This window comes from Cavia porcellus, unplaced genomic scaffold, assembly GCF_034190915.1.
Source record: "Cavia porcellus strain 051 isolate PalLab524CR breed Dunkin Hartley unplaced genomic scaffold, mCavPor4.1 scaffold_4, whole genome shotgun sequence".
Lineage (NCBI taxonomy): Eukaryota > Metazoa > Chordata > Mammalia > Rodentia > Caviidae > Cavia > Cavia porcellus.
This window is the reverse complement of record NW_026947487.1, coordinates 78146607-78167295: the sequence shown is the minus strand read 5'-3', so window position 1 is coordinate 78167295 and position 20689 is coordinate 78146607. Positions and strand designations below refer to the sequence as shown.

At 36.0% G+C, this 20689-nt stretch overlaps 1 protein-coding gene and 1 long non-coding RNA gene across 27 annotated transcripts in view; one reads left to right on the top strand and one right to left on the bottom strand.

The window, feature by feature from the left end:
• Bmpr1b (bone morphogenetic protein receptor type 1B) overlaps positions 1–20689 on the bottom strand; it is a 420914-nt gene that overhangs the window by 55850 nt on the left and 344375 nt on the right. The window contains exon 1 of one of the 26 annotated variants that reach the window (XM_063247314.1): positions 174–431. The exons of the other annotated variants lie outside the window; for them this stretch is intronic. The gene's annotated coding sequence lies outside the window, so the exon portion shown is untranslated. Of the gene's footprint in view, positions 1–173; positions 432–20689 lie in introns of those variants that run through there. 26 annotated transcript variants of the gene reach the window in all.
• On the top strand, positions 339–14066 carry LOC106028136 (uncharacterized). Its single transcript, XR_001201749.3, has 3 exons — positions 339–466; positions 9968–10033; positions 13855–14066. It is a non-coding gene; the product is annotated as an uncharacterized LOC106028136 (long non-coding RNA).

Genomic DNA, 20689 nt, shown 5'->3' with positions numbered 1-20689 from the left:
CTATTTGTGCACAAAATTTTACACTCTCTGAGAACTGTTCTTTTCCACCCCTATGCCAAGAAAGACTAAGTTCAAACAACTTTTACTTGTGCCAGATTTGGCTTTACTGGTTTTGCTTACAATACTGGAGGGAAACAGCCTCTGTGAGGTAGAAAGCTTTCCCCACTACTCACATTTGATTTCTGTGTGCCTGATGTGCTGTTGCCAGGCTCCCCGTGAGAGAAGACATCAAGAGGAGGCACAGAACGGCTGGGGTTCCCACCGAAAAGCCCAGCACCAAAGGCAGCGCTAATCCTGCACCTGTGATGTGTTATTCAGCAGTTAAGAAATGCAGTCCACACTGAGGTTGCCTAATACAGCTCAGCTGTTTTTCTCAGTCTTCCCTTTGATTATAAGCTAGCAAGAGAGATTATTTCGGTCAAGCACTGAGCTATATTCGGGATCTGTGGCCTATGACATTAGAAAGGTAAAAAGGGGGGAAAACCCTGCAACAAGAGGGGGAGGGAGAGGGAGAGAGAGGGGGCGATGGACGGGGAGAAGGGGAGAAGGGAAGAGGAGGAGAGAGGGGGAGAGGGGGAGAGGGGGAGAGGGGGAGAGAGAAAAACAAGAAAGGCCGCTGTCCAGTGTATTATGTAACATTTCCAGATGGTTAAAAGCTGCCTCTGATAATACACAAAGCAGAAAAATATCTAGATGTACTATTTAAATTTTTAGCAATCTATTCTTCTAATAGCCTTTTGACATTCAGAATATTTCAAAATGCAATGTCACACACTTTATCACAAGCACAATTTCACGAACAGATCAACCCCACAGGCTTTTACAGATCTTTCTTTTAAAGTTTAAATGACATACTTATTATAACCAGCAGAAAGCAACTAGTAAGTCCTAATTGATTTAAGGAATATTTATCATATAGATGCTGTGTGTGAAGCATTTTAAGTTAAAAAAAAAAAAAAGACATCATGGCCAGTATGTTCACAAACTTTAAAATTCTAATAGTGACATAAAAGTTACCAATTTTGTTCTTTTCCTTGGTCATAAAAAGAGCTGCTGACTATTCACTCCTAATTCCTTCTATGCTCTAAATAAATGCAAAACCATCTGTTCTGGAGGATAGAATCTGTGCCACTTCAAACAAATATCCTAAAATCTTATCCAAAAACCAAATATCCTTTCCTAATAGTAATGGTTTAAAAAAAAAAAAGGTTTATTTATACACAGAAAAAGAACTGCAATGAAATTGTTTCAATTTGAAAATGTAAACATAATTTAAATACATATTAATATGCTTATTTGCAGTTTGCTTTAGATATTAATTACAGTACTTATTAAGAGAAAAACAATACATTAAAATTTTCATGAAAAATATGCATGCTTAGGGTATATATTAGGAACAAGATCAAAAGAAATTCTTGCACACATAAGAACATTCTTTCTCATCAGAATTTGACAATTCTTAACAGCTTTTCTTAGATTCAGACAGTAATGTTACAGATAATTTGAGTTCCAAGTGACACTGAGACTAACTGAAGGCAAATCAATATTCAGGAGGGTGGCCATAGATGGTATATTAGTTTTCTCCCAACTTTTCTCATTAATGCTATCTGTACCTCTAAAGTAAACACAGCTGAATTAAGTCAGATCTCTATCTGGAATACAAGAATTTTGAGAAAAAATTAAATTTTTCCTTAATTCTACGTAACTATCCATTAAAGTGGGAAATCTCCAAACTGTCATCTTCTTCATTCCAGTCTTAGGAAAACAGTTGCCAAAAGATGATTCTGCTGAGTTCTGGGCAGAAAAAGCAAGAGAGCCAAATTAAAGCTATGTTACTATAGTAATTGTGTCACCGTAAACCTGGCTGTGATACAGACAAGAAGCTTCTCCAGCTATCATCTGTCTTTTGATAAACAAGTGCTTTAGTTTTCAAAACATTTTCCAAAAGCACTTTGATTTTCTTAGATTTTAATGGTATGACAGTGGTCCAGTCTTTGACCTCCTCACTGATTTTAATTTTCCTTCTTTATATTCTTTTATCTATTTATGCCTGTAATGCTTATTAACTTCACATTCTATTCTAAGATCAACAGATTCCCTTCCTCATCATTTAAATAATCATCAGTATGGCCTCTCACACTAAACCAACAATAACCAAAAGGCTAGAGTAAGATGCTTTATGAGAAATATTACCGCTCATAAACTCTTCATGTTTCTGTATTTTAAGCCTCACCGATTCAAGGGTAATACATGTGTGTTGTATATTTTTGAGTCTTAAATCTTAAATCTTAAATTTCAATAGCAGAATAAGAAGATAGAAAAATATATACTTCAATGACCACTTCTGAACAATTTCAATACTAAGATAAGGGCCAAAGACTGTGGTATCTTCAATAGTCACTTCTTCCAGAAAGTTTGCCACAGTCTCAAAGAGGATACAAGATCAATAAAATAGTTTACCTAATATATTAGTTGGTACTTCAGCTCCAAAGAACTATTCTCTATAATTAGCTGCACAATGCTCTATTCTCTGTGTAAAAATCCAGCACAATAATAAGGTGCTGGTCAAATCTGTCAGCTTTAAGTACTACGGCCCAAGCCTCCTGATTCTCACTAAAAGAGAACTCTCATAGTGACATTGTCTTGTTTTCTATAGTGGAAGAACATGATGGCCTTTGGGGATGAATAGCCCCAAAGTAAATGGTAAATGATTAGTTGTCAATGGACTTTATTTTCTTTCTGTCCTTCTTCAGGGATTAAAAAAGTTTACTGACATCATTAAGTCCAGAGTAGCCATTTGGCAGTAATGTGAAAATTTCCCAGTGACTCCCATTCTATGTCAAGAAGTCAAAAGAACCCAAAAGTATTAAAACTATGCTATTACAGATAATCTGGAATAGAGCAAATCTCTAATAGTTACTTCCTTCAAATTCTTCACTACAATGTCTTAGAATACAGCACTTTGTGCCAGCTTTGGTGTATGGCAAAATCATAGTTAAGGACATACACCTCTCCCTATTTCACACCGGTAAGGACAAAGGTTTGGCCAGCAGGGACCACCCTAAACCACCCTCTCACGCCAGCTAGAGCAGGCTCGTGCCCCTGCATAGTTGTGTTTCCCACCAACAGGAAAGTATAAGCAGAGAGATCATTAGTTATAGCATGAAGACCACAGCTGATAATGCTGACTCACTGAGGGAGCCATGCAACTATAAACAGTGTGCTGAGAGCCATTTATCTGCATTTTAAGATAAACAGTAGAAACTATTCAATTAAGTAGATTGCAAGAAATAAACTGCTGATGACAAACTAAATAAAGCTTAATTTTGAAAAGAAAAATATGTGATGAAAATCAATTTGGGATGTGACAATCTAAAATACACAAACACTGAATCTTCTTTTTAATGATTTAAATATAAAATATAAATTATAACATATTATAGGCCAATTGATTCTTTTATCAAAGTTATCACAGTATTTTGATTGAAAGCAATACCAACATTTGACACTTTTTCTTAAGTGACCACGTTTATGGTAATGTATTTTATAAAGGAGAATTTTACCTATCTCTATATAAAAGGTAAATGTCAAGTTGGGTTAGCTTTATTACAACTATTTCTGCACACAAGTTTCATTGCTATGAGATAAATGTCTAAATGATTTCATCAAAAACAAACCCATGGGGGATTATTTTATAACTTACTGTAAAAAATAAAACAATATACACACACAGTGGTAGCTCAGTTAATGAATAGTTCTGTTTGGGAACAATTTGTTTTGCAAACAAAAACATTTGGCAAATTTTGTTTTTGTTTGCAAACTCTACACTACAAACATAACTGCGGTCACTTTTTCCACACAAACACGAACGCAGCCTTCTTTTTCAAAATCATGGAAAAATTAAGCTCTGAATAGATAGATAGGTAGATACACAGATATGGTAATATAGTCAGCATGTTAAAATACTTTAAGGAAAACACTGTACAAGTAAATGTACTACCATGGATCCTTAGGTTTTTTTATTCCACAAGTGATAAGGAGTATAAGATAAACTACAGCTCTTACTGCAAGCACCATATATAGGCAAAACATTTCACTAAGAATTTATTTTTCCTACTTGTCAGAAAACAAAAATCTGCTCTTTTGCACAGTTCCATATGTCAGTAGCTTTTCAAAAGAATTCTGAGGTCAGAGAAAAGAATACACAGGTGTGTGTTATGTCAACTATTGAAAAGTACCTGCAGGTTGGCCTGGAATCTGATCCCTTTACCAACACATTCTTGTGGGCATTACAAATGCTCTCTGAAGGAATATTATACTAAGGCTGACTAATTTTTAAATACATCCCAAATCTCATTAGATCTATTGCTTAGTAGTATTGTTCAAAAGCATTTGTGCTAATAACATCAAATTTACTGCTACCTCTTAGGAAACCTTTAATGTTTTCTCCAATATCATCTCTTCTGTTCTATTTCACTGACAAGTTGAACAATAAAATAATATCAATACATGTAAGTTTTTGATATATCATCAAAACTATGGCAACTCACAAGAGAATAAACATCTATTTATAAATAAAAAATGATGGAAAATAACTAGTTCACATTAATGTCCAGTGATCTTGAAGAAAGTATTATATATTTTTGACTGTCTGTATTAACTGTCCTGGCATGAAAATATGGCAGAGAGCTTTCCAAGATGGAAATACTAGTATGTAAAACAAAAAACTAGCAAAAATTCACTCCATATTAGTCATTTAATGTCTCTACTAAACACAAACAGCAAAATAAGTGTGAAACGTTTTCAATTTAAATAACAGTAACAGGAAGAAAGAAGGTCTTGGCATTAATGAGTGGGTTCTCAGTGAAGGTTAAAAAGTCTGCCTCTCAGTTTGGTCCTAGCAGTCATAGATTTCTCATTATTTAGAATAACCACATCTGCTCAAGCTTTAAAAATTCATTATCAATAATATTAACACTTATTCACAAGAATTTGTATTTCCACAAACACATATGTCCAGAGTGGACACCCACAAGCAACAAATCATTCCCACAAAGTCTCTCTTCTGGCCAAATGTTCCAGTATTTTCCAAACCTCAAAAATGTCTTGCTGCTGGACAGACCCTCCAGCAGTTTTAGCTTTTAGTGATCAAAAAGCTAGAACTCAGAATATTTTCATTTTTCCTTTTGTAAATCTGTCATCCAGGTCCTGAATTCACACCCAGGGCCAGAGCCTGGACACAGGAAGATCCCCTGGGCACTGTGACGTCTGTTCCATAGTCACAACGGCCAGTGCAGAATGGCCACTGCACTTCCTGTCTACACACACCCCTTTTTCAGCTTTCCTTTTGCCCTTAGAAACAGCAAACCCACAAGTCTTCCTGATACCCGCAGTGGGCTGAGAAACCACAGCGGCGAGGAGCAGCTCTGACCATCGGAGGCCCTTTGTCTTCCTTTCTTGTCTCCCAACCCAGAAGGCAGTAGTTTTTCCAAAACTAACATATTTTGAAGGCTCTGACAGCTCTCTGTCACTCCCCACTCCCAGCCCACCAGAAGCAAGGGAACGCCAGGTGTGAACTGCTCCTCCTTGGCCCCTTCACCTATACTAGCTCCTGCCTGTGGCCTTTTTCCTGCCTCCTGCTGTCTCCAGGGAGCTGCCACCACCTGTCTGCCGGATTCCACCCCTGCTCACATACCCAGATGGGCAGCCAGGGCTGCCAGCCCTTCCAAGAGGAGAGTGTGCCTCACAGGGCCCTCCCCGGGTTATGATCAAAGATCCAGAGCAGCTCAACTGAAAAAGCACTTTAAGACAAAGAAAATGAATGCATTTGAAAGAAAAAGCAGGAGAGCCCTGAAAGGAAACCTGAGAAGCTTATGCTTGTGCCTTCATATCAAAATGTAATAACTTATATACCAAACATGTAACCAAGCACCGACTCTTACAATAGGCCAAATCACACGTGTAACAGGATAACCAGACTCCAAACAGGTGGAGGAATTACGATTTCTAAGCCCTAGCTATGTTACTGACTTTGAATCTTCCAGAATGGCTTGTTTGGGAAAGCAGCACGGTGATAATTTATCAAATAAGGCTGAGGCAGTAAATGCAGATTATCAGGATATGGCTGTTAGGTAAATACTGAATGAATTCATGAGATCTCTAGAAAAGACTCAGCTGAATAACCCTGTCATGATTGGAAATTTGCTGCAAGAAAATAACTCTGCATCCACACCATAACACAGCAGTGCCACATAGTGACTGCTTTTCCAGGGACCGCATTCCCTGAATGAGCAAAGAGAGTGACAGAGGATGTTTCTAAAGATAGGAGTAAGGTGCAGAGTGTCGTGACTATTCAGGCAACTTCAAAGTAGTTCAGAAATACCCTAACATGTTATGGCTGTGCCTACTGCCAACTCTACCCTTCGTAATAAAGAATCCAACAAACGGCTATTTTATCCCTTTCCCCCATTGCTGAAGAGCTTAATTAGCCACTGACAGCAGGAATAAAACCCAAACTGCCTGGCTGAAGACACAGGAAATTACTCATACAGGTGATCATGTTAACACAGGAAACAAACATAAACACACATAGATATATGCATTATACACAGACACATATTTGGATTTCCTGATTGTCTTGATTTTTTTTTTTTTTTTTTAAACCGGAGACCAAACTCACAACTTCGTGTTTGCCAAGCAGGCACTTATGCTGCTGAGCTAAACCCTTGATTGTCTTTGTCCATCTAATTTCAAGCAAATTTTAAAGCCAGTGCCTACATTAAGAGATCCAGGGAACATTACACATCCTTCGAATTCCTTAAATTTGAGAGTCTGCATTAAGGAGTTTACTGAGAAAGGAATTTGAATTGACTCAAAAAGGAGACTACATTATACCAGTGGAGTGGAAACGGGCATGACACACAGCCCAAAGCAAGCAGCAGCTGTGAATTCCCCAAATTAACATACTAATGTAGCCTTGAAATAATCCACATTTTCCTTGAGCTTACTGTACACACAGAATGTATTACATAAATGTATTTCACTCTGACTCAGAATTTTAACTCAATTAACTATTCTTAAATTCAACTTAACGCTAGTAAATTGGGAAGCTATTATGAAGAAACCCAAAAAGAATGGATAAATATCATGAAGTGGTGAACCCAAACCTGAATCCCATTCTCCTTCAGCACCTTGGGGCTTCCATACACACCACTTCCACAGCCCTCCAGAGCACAGCACTGCACCTGAAGGTATCCCCTGAGGAGATCCTGGTCTGACCCTGCCTCATCCAAGCCCTCCAGTTCCAGCTGCTTTTCACGTGCAACACCAATTCTCCCCCAAGCTCCCTTTTCAAGTCACTTCAGCTAAACTTGTAATTACATTACCACATTTCTAAGGCTTTAAAAAATATAAACGGAAGCAGTAAAGTCAGTAAGTAGCCACAGAGGGACCTTGGTTATTTATCACAATTTTTCAGTCCTCTTTCTAATTTTGTTTTGAGTTTTTATTTTCATTAGCATCCGGATGGGATGAGTAAGAAGGGTTTTACCAAAGTGTTTGAGTGCTTTTAGTCTGGCTAAGCAAAAAGAAATAGCAGAAGACTATAGAGTTCCCTTTTAAAAATTACGTTAAAAAACACTGCCAGGTTTTGCTGGTCATGTTGCTGCATACCTGTCATCCCAGAGCTTGGGAAGGTGAAGCAGGAGGATCCAACATTCCAGACCTGGCTTGATTATACAGTTAGACAATATTTCTCAACACAGGAAAAAACCTGCCAGGTTTAAAGTAAGATAGTAATCATACTGTTATATTTGTGTAGCCTGAAATATATCTTACCAGCAAAATGAGAAAATTGAAACATAAATTTTCTAATCATTCCTACATTTCACGTAATTGATTCTATATAATTTCTACTTTGCTAATAATACATACATTTTCCATCTCCACAGAATGAAAAGAGGAACCTGATCATTATAATAATCAGTGGCATTGTGTTCAATACCCAGCACCCAAACTCAGTTTTACTATTTATAAAATGTGTGACTTTATGCAAATTTTTAATTTCCTTTCTTCTCAAACAATTCAAGGCAACAGTTCATGGCATTACACTTCATGGCATTTTGGGAAAGATTAAATGGGATGTAATCATTTATCTCTCTTCTGTTGTAGTGACTATGCCAGCACTTAAAGCTGAATAGTTTTAAAATATATTTAAAATAATAAATCCATTATATTTTACTGTACTGTCAAAAACTAGTGGCACACAGACATTTCTGCCAATCTCTTCAATGTTTACCTCAAGAGAAGCTGGGCTTTGCGTCTGCACTCATTCTGTCATATAAGTCATTTGACCGTCACACAGAGCATGTACAGACTTCAGCAGCCATGTGGCTGGAGAGCAGGATATTTAATAGACTTTTTTCACATAATACTTGTTACTCTTTGCTACTACACAAATGAGAATCTCTTAGAAGTTACTTATAATGTAGCATCTGAAACCCAATCAATGAAATTATTCTGACAAATTCAAACCTTCTGTCTATCATGCTGTTTGAACAGATCCTTCACCCAAGCGTGAATATTAAACAACAGGCCTGGTCATCTAGAAAAAAATTCTTTTCCTTTTAGTGGACTGAGTTATAAAGATTATTTGTGTGGGTAAACGCGCCTCGAAATCTTAATGCATGCTTCAGTCTGAGTCTTAGAAGCACTGTCAGTGGTTTTCCCTGAAGTGACCAATTCACTCCATTCATTTTGAGAATCTTCTTGAATTCTTAAAAGTGAATACTAGCTGGGGGTTCAGTACAGTGGCATAAGTGCTTGCCTGGCAAGTGCTAGGTCATGAGTTTGATACCCAGTACCCCCCTAAAAAGTTGTCATTCATTCTAGTTTATTTTTGTGAAATAAATCTCAAACCAACCATGAATCTTCAGTATGCTGAGGAATTTCATTACATATACTTCATCATTTAACCAGATAATATTAAAGAGATTTTATTCAGAGGCTGAGATTTAATGAAGTTAATAATGTCTAGTGCTTCTGAAATGATGCTTCCTTTTGTGAGTTTTCCTGTCTGCTGTCACAGTCAGTGCTTGGTAGTGAAGAGCAAGAGTACAATGCAGAACTTTGGCCTGATTTGTGCAAAGGGTCCCCTGCCATTGCTTTGTACCAGCACTGCAAGTGTTGGTAACATGATTTGTTTATGAATCAAATTTTGATAACTGAAACATAAGATGACTATCAGTCATCAGATATATATACACATACACATATATATGTATTGAGAAAGAAAGTCTTCTCGAACAATGTATACATGCTTCACCAGTTCACCATGCTAATAAATGTCTGCATGCTAATGACCACCACTCTGAGCACCTCTTGTAGCTGAAAAGGCCAAAGGTAACTTATATTAATCTCATGATATAATTTATACAAGTTTTTCCTTTCCTTACATATTTGTTTGATGGACTGTGTATTTCTTTTAAGGTACACTGGGAAATTTTAACTATAGTGAAAAGTGGAGAAATTTTAACTATATTGGAAAGAGAATTTTGAATAGCAGAAAATGTATATAATTTTGAATCTCTTACAATCAAAGTAGAACTTTCCATTTAAAAAATTTTTGTGTGGCAAATACATGTGAAAGAAATTAACGTAAATATATTATTTAATATTTTTGATCAGTCTTTAAATGGCATAATTAAGCTACAGAACCTCATATACTCTAGTATCACTGAGTTTCTGCTACTTAGGAAATGCTTGAGACATACAGAAATGATCCATTAATATGACAATAAAATAAACATATTTTGAAATTTTACATTCTCAGAATAACAATTAAGAAAGACAAAGTTTCTTAATGAGTAGTGACAAGTCTTACTTGATTTTCGGTCTTTATTTGATAGCTCTTTTTTGCGTTGTAAATTATCCTACGTGAGATTTTCTGTTTGTTCTGCATCTTTCCTAGGTCTGACCACTGAAGGACTACCTATATCAAAACAAGGGCGATGAAGGATCAAACACGGGGGCATGGGTAAGACATGACTCTGAACATGTCATCTAGAGCTAATGTAGCCCAGGGAGCAGGGATAAGAAAGCTGGATATTATGTGCCACTCAATTAATTAGCTATATGCTTTTATGCAAATTCATTAGTTTCTTTAGACCTCAATTTATCCTTTTCCAAAATGTGGGTAATAATATCTACTGACAGAATTGTTGTTGAGATGAACTGAAATACTATATAAAGCATGTTGCACAATGTTCATTTGTTTATTAGAAATCTATGGTTTAAGATTTGTCAGTAAAGATGTTGATCAACTTTGTAAGATACAAAGCCACTACCAGAGTCCAGAACAATTTTTTTAAAAAAGAATGTATATACAAGACTATTTTTTAGAGTATGATAAATTGCTTCCTTAGCATCTATTACTGGTGCTAATACATACATATTTCCAACTTCTAGTTAATTTTAGCCACTTTCCCCTATGTTTTATAATTTTACTAGTTGTAAGTAAAATTGTGGAGTTCCATGGCCACAGCTCCAGTCAGTACTGGTAAATGAATCTGGCACTATTTAAAGAAACCAACACCATAAACATTATGTGTCTTAGTTACTTTTTACTCGCCACTGAGACAAAGTATCTGAGTCTCAAAGTTGGGAAAGGAAACGTTCATTTCTCACAGTTCTGGAGGTTTCAGTCCATACTCAGTTGGCTCCAACGCAGGGTGGCATGGTGGGGCTGCAGTTCATGGCAGTTCCAAACAGCAAGGTGTGAACCAGCAAGAGAGAGAGACACAGCTTCCTACCGCTACATCATATCCTGGCTCCACCCCTAGGTGGGTGTAGCACTCACACCAGCAATCCAAGTGCTAGACCATTGTCTAAGCACAACCAATCAATCAAAAATGCATAATTGCATGAGGCTTGGGGGCCACTGACATAAACCATGACATTATGTATCCCATGAAGTGTACCAACATTCCTTACTCGTATTTAGGGTCTGTTACCAAGTCACATCAACTCTGACTTTAGGTAGGTCCCAAAAATGCCGCTTAAAAATTGCACTCCTTGTGTGCCATATTCAATTCACCTTACAAGTTATTACCAACCACTAGATGCATTTTTAAAATATTAGATGAAATAATACACATCAACTTTAATACTGTATGGTTCCTCTTACATGAAAAAATTTTAAAATGCATAAAGAACAAAACAGAAAATAGATAAATAAGAAGTAGATCACTTTCAAAGAAAAGGGGAACAAGGGATGTAAGGTGAAGGAAAGGAATAGAGGAAAAAGAGATAGAAAAAAATAACTGAAGGAAAAATGAAAATATAGCTTTTCCAAATGGGTAGGGAACCAAAAAACAAGTACTCTTTTAAAAATGTATTTTATTAATGTTTTACAAAATATTAAGTTTTTGCAGTACACATGTATTTTTATCATATCCACCCCTATTACCCTTTCTCATACACTTGTCCTCCTCCCAGTTACTCCTTTCTTGTGGAATAAGAGTGTCCCTCATACTTTAGTATCTTGCTTAGATTTCACATTCTAGGTAAAGTATGTGATATTTGGTTTTATGAATCTGGCTTATTTTGCTTATCATGATGATGTCAAGTCCATCCATTTTCTATGAGTGATGTAATTTCATTCTTCTTTACAGCTATATTCCTATATTCTTCACAACACACACACACACACACACACACACACACACACACACACACACACACCACTATTTTTTACCTTTCAGCTGTTGATGGCCACTTAGGTTGGGTCCATATCTTACCTTTTGTGAATTATGGTACAATAAGTATGAATATGCATGCAAGAATCTCTATAGTTTGCTGGCTTTAATTCCTTTGGGTATACACCAAAAGTAGTATAGTGGGATCAAATGGTAGCTCAAATTATAGAAATCCCCATGCTTATTTCCATAAGATTATATTAATTTACACTTCCACCAAGGCTATAAAAGGGTTACACGGTCTCTCCAGTATTTAATTTTTCTTTTGTTTTTGTTTTTTGATTATTTGATGACATTCAACATTGTTTTGACTTTTATTTTCCTAGTGGCTAAAGATGTTGAGAATTTTTTATACATTTATTGGCCATTTTTTCTTTTTTATAGAAATTTCTGTTCAATTCATTTATTCATTTATTAAATGGACTATTTGATTTTTTGTTGTTTTTTGTATATCCTGAATATTAGTTTTATGAGAGTATCTGGCAAAATATTTCTCCCATTCTGGACGCAGTCTGTTGTCTTTGTTAGTTTATTTCCCTTGTTATACAGAAATGTTTAAATTTTATAGTCCCATTTATTGATTGTTGTTATTATTTCCTGTGTGATTCCAATTGTAGGCAGGAAATCTTTCCCTGTGCTGATGCCTTCAAATACTCTTCTGTATGTTCTCCTAATACTTTCAAAGTTTTAGGTCTTATGCTTGGCCTTCGACTCATTTTGAATTTTGCACAGCTTTAGAGAAGGTAATCTAGTTTCAAAATTCACATTATCCAGGCTACCCAGCAGCATCTGCTAAAGAAGCTGCCTTTTCTCCAACATGTGTTTTTAGTTCCTTTGTTGAAAATCAGATCACCATAGGTGTGTGAGTTTGTTTCTGTATTCTCTAATAAATTTTGTTGCTCTATTTTTGTTCCAGAACTATGCTGGTTTGTTTTATTACTATGGCTTTGTAATATAACTTGAAATCAAGCATTGTAATGCTTTTTTCCCCTTAGATAGCTTTGGCCATTGAGGGTCTTTTGTGTTTCCATACGAATTCTCCAACTGTTTTCTCTTGTTCCACAAAGAATGTTGTTGGAATTATGACAAAAATTGCATTGGATCTGTAGACTGTTTTTGGTGGTATCACCATATAAACACTTAATTTATCCAATCCATGAACATGCATGATCTTTCTATCTTCAAGTGTCTTTTCTAACTGTTTTCTTTAGTGTTCTGTAATTTACATTATACACACAGGTCTTTCATTTCCTTGGTTAGGTTGATGCCTAGGTTTTGTTTTGAAGCTGCTGCAAAAGGAACTGCTTTTCTGATTTCTTTCTCAGCTAGCTGGTTATTGGTCTACTGAAAAGCTATTGATTTTTAAATGTTGATTTTATGCCTCATTACTTTTAACTAATATTCTGAATAATAGTTTACATTTGCATAGCATCTTATACTTCACAAGGTAACATTATATGTATGTGTGTGTATTTATATATCAGATTCAGAAATTATTCACAGGTTTTGTAATATCTTCAAAAAGGATTAAATAGGTTTTAAAATTGACCAACACTAATTAACTTTAGCTTTTTCACTGATACATCATCATATAACTGGATGCTTAATTTTTTTTTATTTTTTGTAGGTGAAGAATAAAGTGTGTGTCATAATATGAATATTCTTTAAAATTCATGAAGACAATCTGAAAACTATATGTAGAGGGCCTGGGATATAACTCAGAGTCACAGTGCCTGGCAAGAGCAGGGTCATGAGTTGGAACTCCAATATCAAAACAAACAAATGAAACAAAAAAATACCCCAGAAAAATAACCTACTTTCTGCATGTAGAAAAAAGCTTGTCAATAAACTCTCCAGTGTGTAAGACTGCTGTAATGTGCTTCATATGCTTCATTTGAGGAAATAAGAAGAAAAGTACTTCTTACTAAGTACTTACCACATTTGATTCTAAATGCTTCCACGTTTTCATATAATTCACCCTTGACAAAACAATCAGAAATACTCTCACTTTCATTAATAACTGAGGCTCATGTGTCAGGTTTTAGGGTTGAGCTGAGAGTTTCATTATTCCACTTGAATCCTTTTTTTTTTTTTTTTAAAGAATGGGCAGGGGAAGGGAGAAGGAAGAGGAGCAAGAGGCAGAGGAGCGCAAAGATGAAAAGGAGAAAGAAGATGACGACGACGATAATGGTGATGATGTCATCATGATCAGCAGCTACATGAAGATTTGAGTTCTATTTTGTCCAGTAGCAAGGAAAGGTTTTCCTAAGTCTTCCATGCTCCCATATGAAAAAATAAAAGCTACTAGCCTGAGCTCTTCCTTTCTATTCCCTTTATCTCTGTCCCTCATCTGTGCTACCATGGTACTCTCTGATCCTCTGCCTACTTCCATAATCCATTATTTGCACTGCTGCTTTTAAAAACTAACAACACACATTCACATGCTTGCAAAACCAAAAAGGCAAAGAAATGAGAATCTTTAATGGTTCTAAGGATCTTAGGAAGGCTTGCAAGTTTCTTCATCAACTGACCCAGTCTACTGGACCAGCTTCATCTCCTAGCATTGTTTGCTCATGTCCACAGTTGATAGTATACACATCATGTTTTTCATATTCTCAATTCTTTGCTCATAGTATTCTGTTGGGCTACAATACTGTTCCTGTTCTTTACTATCTTACATTTCCTGACCTAAAGTATATACTTACTTTTTAATGTTTCCACAGAATGTTACCATGTTATATAGTTTACTAATTGCATACATATATTATATATTTGTTATATATTCTCTAACCTATCAATTTGCTTTTCTTTTATTAAAAGCTGCTTCTTTACAATTGTTTAATTTGAATTAGCTATGGGACCTCAGACAATTTACTTAACGTCCAAGAATTTCGATGACAAGGGTAAACAGAGTACAAGCAGAACTAATATATCTATGTAACATCTAGTAGAGCTTGTCCATATGAGTAGAAATAATTTATATACTGTTATCAGCCTCAATCTGTGACCAAAGACTTACACTGTTTGAGGTAACTGGCTCACATATGTACTGAATTTTGATTTTAAACTTTGAAATTTTAAAAAAGCATTAGTTCTAAAGTGTATATTTTTTTATAATTTGTGTCTAATTTACCTCACAAAACATTATGGACTCACCTAAAAAATCACTGAAATTTATGCTTTATGGCAGAATCCTGCTCTATTGTACATAAATACTACATTTTCTTTATCCATTCTGTTTTGGGGCATACAGGCTATTTTCAACATTAAATTGTGCCACTATAAACTTGTGTGCATGTAGCATTGTGGAACAATACATTTAACTCTTTTGGGAAGATACTCAGAATAAGCATAGCTGGGTCAAATGGAATCTCTAGCTTTAGTTTTCTGAGGAATATTCATACTGATTTCCACAATGGTTGTACCAGTTACACTCCCACCAGCAGTAGAAAAGCATTTTCCCCACAGCCCCTCCAGTATTTGTTATGGGTTGATTTCTTGATGATAGCCATTCTATCTAGAGATATCAGGGTTGTTTTAATTTGCATTTGTCAAATCAGTCATGTTAAACATTTTTTTCACTTATTAGCTCTTTGTACTTCTTTATTTTAGATGTGTCTATTCATTTCAGATGGGCATTTTGGGATTGGGTCTTTAAATATGGAGCAGGGGCTGAGTTTTCTGAGTTCTTACATGTTTGTGATGGTTTGTATCTAGACATCCCCAGTAAAGGCTTCAAGAAGTTATAGGTGGTTTTTTTTTTTTAAGAGCTGGCTGTATCTACAGTGTGTGATACTGGGATTAAGGATGTGTGATTGCTAAATTAGTCCATTGTTGGTTTAGAAAAGCTCTAAGGTGGGTAATGTGAAGGTCCACCCTGGATGTGAGGGTTAGCCAGCCACCCTAAGGGCATGTAACCTGCATATCATAGAAGGAACAGAAAGAGGGCCTCTTGCTGCTTGCTTCCTGATTACTTAACTGCTTTACTGCATTGCTGACTTCTGCTAGCATTGATGTTTCTCCTCTGCAATGCCCTTCTGCCTTGGAGCCACCAACCTCTACAAACTCTGACTACATAAACCTTTCCTCCTTTACCTTTAAGGTTGGGTATTTTGTTGCAGCAATAAGAAAAGTAACTAAGAAAATATTCTAAACAGTAGTCCTGTGTTTGAGGAATAGTTAGCTGGTAACAACTTTTTCTCACTCTGTGAGTTGTCGCTTTATTCTATTGGTAGTTTCTTTTGCTGTACAAAATCTTTTTAATTTGATATGATATCATTCATTGATTCTTAGTAATATTTCCAATGCAGTTGGGGTTTTGTTCCTGAATTCTTTGCTTATACCTCTGCCTATATAAGTTTTACCTATTCTATCTTCCAGAAGATTATGTGTTTTTGTTTTAGTATTTAGATGTGTCACCTATTTCAATTTTTTAGTGCATAGTAAGAGATACAGGTCTAGATTCAAACTGTGGCAGTTTTCATAGAATCAACTGATTAAGGAGGCTATCTTTTGGGTCAGTCATGATGGCACATGCCTGTATCCCAACACTTGGAAGGCAGACGCAGGAAGACTGCTACAAGTCTGAGGCTAGCCTAGGCTATCCTATGAGTTCAAGGCCAGCCTGGGCTACATAGCAAGACCTTGTCTCAAAAAAACTGAAATATCAGAAGAGGTATCTTTTCTCCAGTGAAGGTCCCAGACTCCTTTGTCAATGACGTATGCTTGGAGTTGTTTCTGCATTTTCTATTTCCTGCTACTGAAGTTTGAGTCTGTTTCTTTGCCAATACCTTGTTGATTTTATCACTATAGCTTTGTAGTATAATATCATGTCTAAGTTTGTTATACTCCTGCCTTGCCCTTACTGCTCAGAATTACTTTTGTTATTCTAAGTCTCTTCTGGTTCCATATAAATTTTAGGATTGTTTTATCCTTTTCTGTGAGGGATACTATAGCTATTTTGATTAAGATTATACTAAATTTGTATAACAGTTTTGGGAGTATGGCCATTTTCACTGTACTGGCTCTGCTTATCCAACAATAGAGGATGTTTTCCCATTTTCTAATATTTTCTTTGATCTCCTTTTTCAGAGTATTGTAGTTTTCAATGTAAAGGTCTTTCACTTCCTTTGTTAAACTGATTCCTAAGTATTTCATTTTTCTTGGCATCACTCTGAAAGATGTTTCTCTGATTTTTCTTTCAGTGAGTTCTGTACAAATGTTCATTTTGTGTACAAGGAAGCAATTTAGTTCAACACGTTGACTTAGTAGCCTCATGCATTACTAAATTTGGTTATTCTAGGAGCCTTGTGGTGGACTTTTTGGAGTTTCCTATGTGGAATATCATATCATCCACAAATAACCAGTTTGTAGAGGTGTCAATCAGTCCGCAAATAACAATCTTCCTTTCCTTCCTTACTCCTTTTTTCTTTCTCTTGTCTAATTTTTTCTGGGTAATGTTTTCAGAACTATATTGAATATAAGTGATAATAGTGGGCATCCACTTCTTGTTTCTGATTTTAAAGTGAAAGCTTTCAGTTTTTGACCTTTATACTATGATGTTGGCAGTTAACCTGCAAATGATAGCTTCTATCAGGTTGAGGTAAAGATCAGCTATCTATTTCAATTTTCTGGATGGTTTTTATCATGAATGGGTATTACACTTGGTCAAATTTTTTTCTGCAAATACTGAGATGATCATGAGGTTTTTTTCCTCTTGGTTCTGTTAATGTGGTATATTATATTTATTGATTTGCATTATGTTGAATGACCTCTGCATCTGGGATGAATCCCAGTTGCTCATGGAGTATAATCTTCTTGATGATTTACTGCATTGTTTCTTACTTCCAGTATCTTTTTCATGTATGGTCAGATGATGAACCTGTAGTTTTACTTTTTGGTTGGAGCTTTCTCTCATTTCGATATTATGGTAATGCTTAGTTCCAGAAGTGGCTTTGGGAACACTGTTTCTCTTTCAATTTTCTGAACAAGTTTGAAGAGTAGTGGTATTAGATCTTCTTTGATGTTCTTGTGGAAGTCAGCAGTCAATCCATCAGGACATGAGTTTTTGTTGGTATTTTTTTTTCCTTCAATTTCTTTGACTGATACTGGCTTTGTTTTTGTTGTTGTTTTTGTGTTTTTTTGAGACAGAATTTCACTATGAAGTTCAACCTGGCCTCGAACTCACAACAACCCTCCTCCCTTTGTCTCCCAAGTGCTGGGATTACAGATGTGCACCACCATGCCCAGCCTTAGAATATTTACATCTTCTTGAGTCAGTTTAGGTAATTTGTATGTTTCTAGAAATCTGCCCACGTCAGAGTTTTTCATTTAATTAGTGTAGTTTCTCAATGTGAGTAATGATGCTCTTCTTGATTTCTGCAGGATCCATTGTGATTTTATTCTTTGCATTCCTATTGGCATGGATTTTAGGTCTTTTCTTTTTCATAAGGTTGGATAAGAATTTATCTACTTTAATCTTTCAAAGAAACAAGTCTTCAACTCACTGATTCTTTGTACTGTTTTCTTATTCTCAACCGCATTTACTTTTGCTCTGATCTTGATAATGTTCTTCCTTGTATGAGCTTTGGGCTCAATTTGTTCTTCTTTTTCTAGAATCTTTAGGTCCAATACTAGATTATTTGATCTTGCTTCATTTCTCTAATGCAGGAATTCATTGCTATAAATTTCCCTCAATGGGCTATTTTCATTGCATCTCAAATTCTGATATGTCACATCATCTTATTGTTTAATTATAGAAAATCTTTAATTTCTTCTGTGGCTCACTGGTTATTCAGAAGAGTACTATATGCTTTACATATGTTTATTCAGTTTTTATGGTTTATTTTGGCATGTATTTCCAATTTCACTACACTATGATCTGATAATATGCCTGGGATAATTTCAATTCCTTTGCATTTACTTACGCGTGTTTTCTGAGCTAGAGTACAGTCTATTTTGGAGGAAATTCTGTGTGCTGCTAAGAACGTGTATTCTGTTGTTGTGAGGTATAACAGTCAATGGATATCTACTAAGTCCATTTATTCAAAGGTTTGGTTCAGCTCTGGTATTTCCTTGCTGATTTTTTTTTTTTTATCTAGCTGATCTATTTGTAAAACTGGGATACTGAGGTCCCCATTACAATTTTATTAATGCTTATCTGATTGGTCATCCACTAGTGTTTGTTTTTATATAGTTGGGTGTGCTGGCATTTGGTGTGTCTATATTTATGATTGTTATCTCTTCCTCTTGGATTGTTCCTTTAACATGTATGGAGTGACTTTCTTTGTCTCTTCTGATCAGTCAGATTGCAGAATCAAGCTGGATAATCTCAGCCAGCCAGCAGTAGGAATAGGATGATGTGATGGCTTTCTTCTTTCAAATCCACAGAAATTCGGACTGAAATTGGCCTCTAATCTTGGAGGTGGGGCCCGAGTTATTTAGCTTATAACATTCTGGGTGTGTCCTTCTGGCCTGACCATGGCTCATGGACCATGAACATCTCCTGTGTATATCTCTCACACAGGTCAATATGGGAGTCTAACACTGGAAGCTCTGAAGTGAAACCAACCTCTAGCCGCTCTGAGTCCCAGGTTCAATTGGTCCTTCCCTAGAATGGTATCCAACCAGGCACCCTCACCAGGGAACATGGCAGACACATGGACTGGAGTCACTCTCCAGTTGTTATAGGACACATAATCTACTGCTGTGTTCCACCAGTGTGTTTCTCACTATTTCCTGAAATTTAATCTTTTTTTTCTCACACCACAAGCCAGGAGCCAGGGAGAAAGTGTGGACTGTCCCATTATTTTTCTGTGTTGTGATCTATGTCAAATTTTTCTGTAGACTCCAATTTTCCCTTTATCTTTCCTGAGTTCCAAGGACCCACCTTCCTCCTCCTTTTCTCTCCCAAATTATTATTTTCCAGTGTCTAGATTCTAAGTCTTAGGCTGATTTAGTGTGGCCATCTTCTGTGTTCTTATACAGTTTACCTCAAACTTTGGTGAGGCACACAACTCTTGTGCCCTTCTTACTCTTGCTGGGCTAGGGTAAATCCACTGACAATGATTTTTCTATTTGCTTCTTCTTAGACTGAAGCTGGGCACTGTGGAATTGAACATCTAACTTTTATCTTCTGATTAAAGTATATTTTTAAAGAACAAACTAAATTACGGTAAATCCCAGACTTGCTAACATTTGAGTTTTAAAATTTTCACAAGTGTACTATATAAGGCTCACTGTGTCAGTTACAAATGAATCTAACTTGAGAACAATTCTCCCAGAATGGAATCTTTCATAAGTCAGGGACATGTCGTATAACTTTTCAAAGTAGTTTTACAACTGAAAGTATATCCATTATCATAATGGCCTAAAAGGCAAGATAACGGTAGCATTAGATCATTCTAGAGAATACTACTAGTAACATTTGAACAGGTTCCTGCAGAGCGCAAATTAAACTCATTCCTCCAAACAAACCATCAGTTCCTCTTGAAATTTTCCTACTTTTACAATGAAATGAGTAGTATAAATCAAGGTCAAACTACTGAAAAGATAAAAGCCTACTCACTGAAATTTCCATTTCTGATATAATTTATAAATCATATAAATTTATAAAGTTTTTATACTTTCTGAACACTTTACCAGTCACGCACAAAAAATGAAGCCTTGTTTTATAGTTACAGCCATTCGCAGTTCAGCAACTGGGTCTTCTCCTGTTTCTCATACTGCATAAGTCTACAATTCTGATCCTCTGACTTCAGTGCCACACTAGAAAGAGAATGGACCTCAGGGTTGTGGTAGTGATCAGATGGAAGAGGGATGGTATGGAGCACAATCAGATAGAAAACAAAAGCCTTAATACACATCACTGTACCAATGAATATGACTACCTATTCAGAAAATGTGAAGATAGTTAGCTATATTCGCTAAAGCTTTTT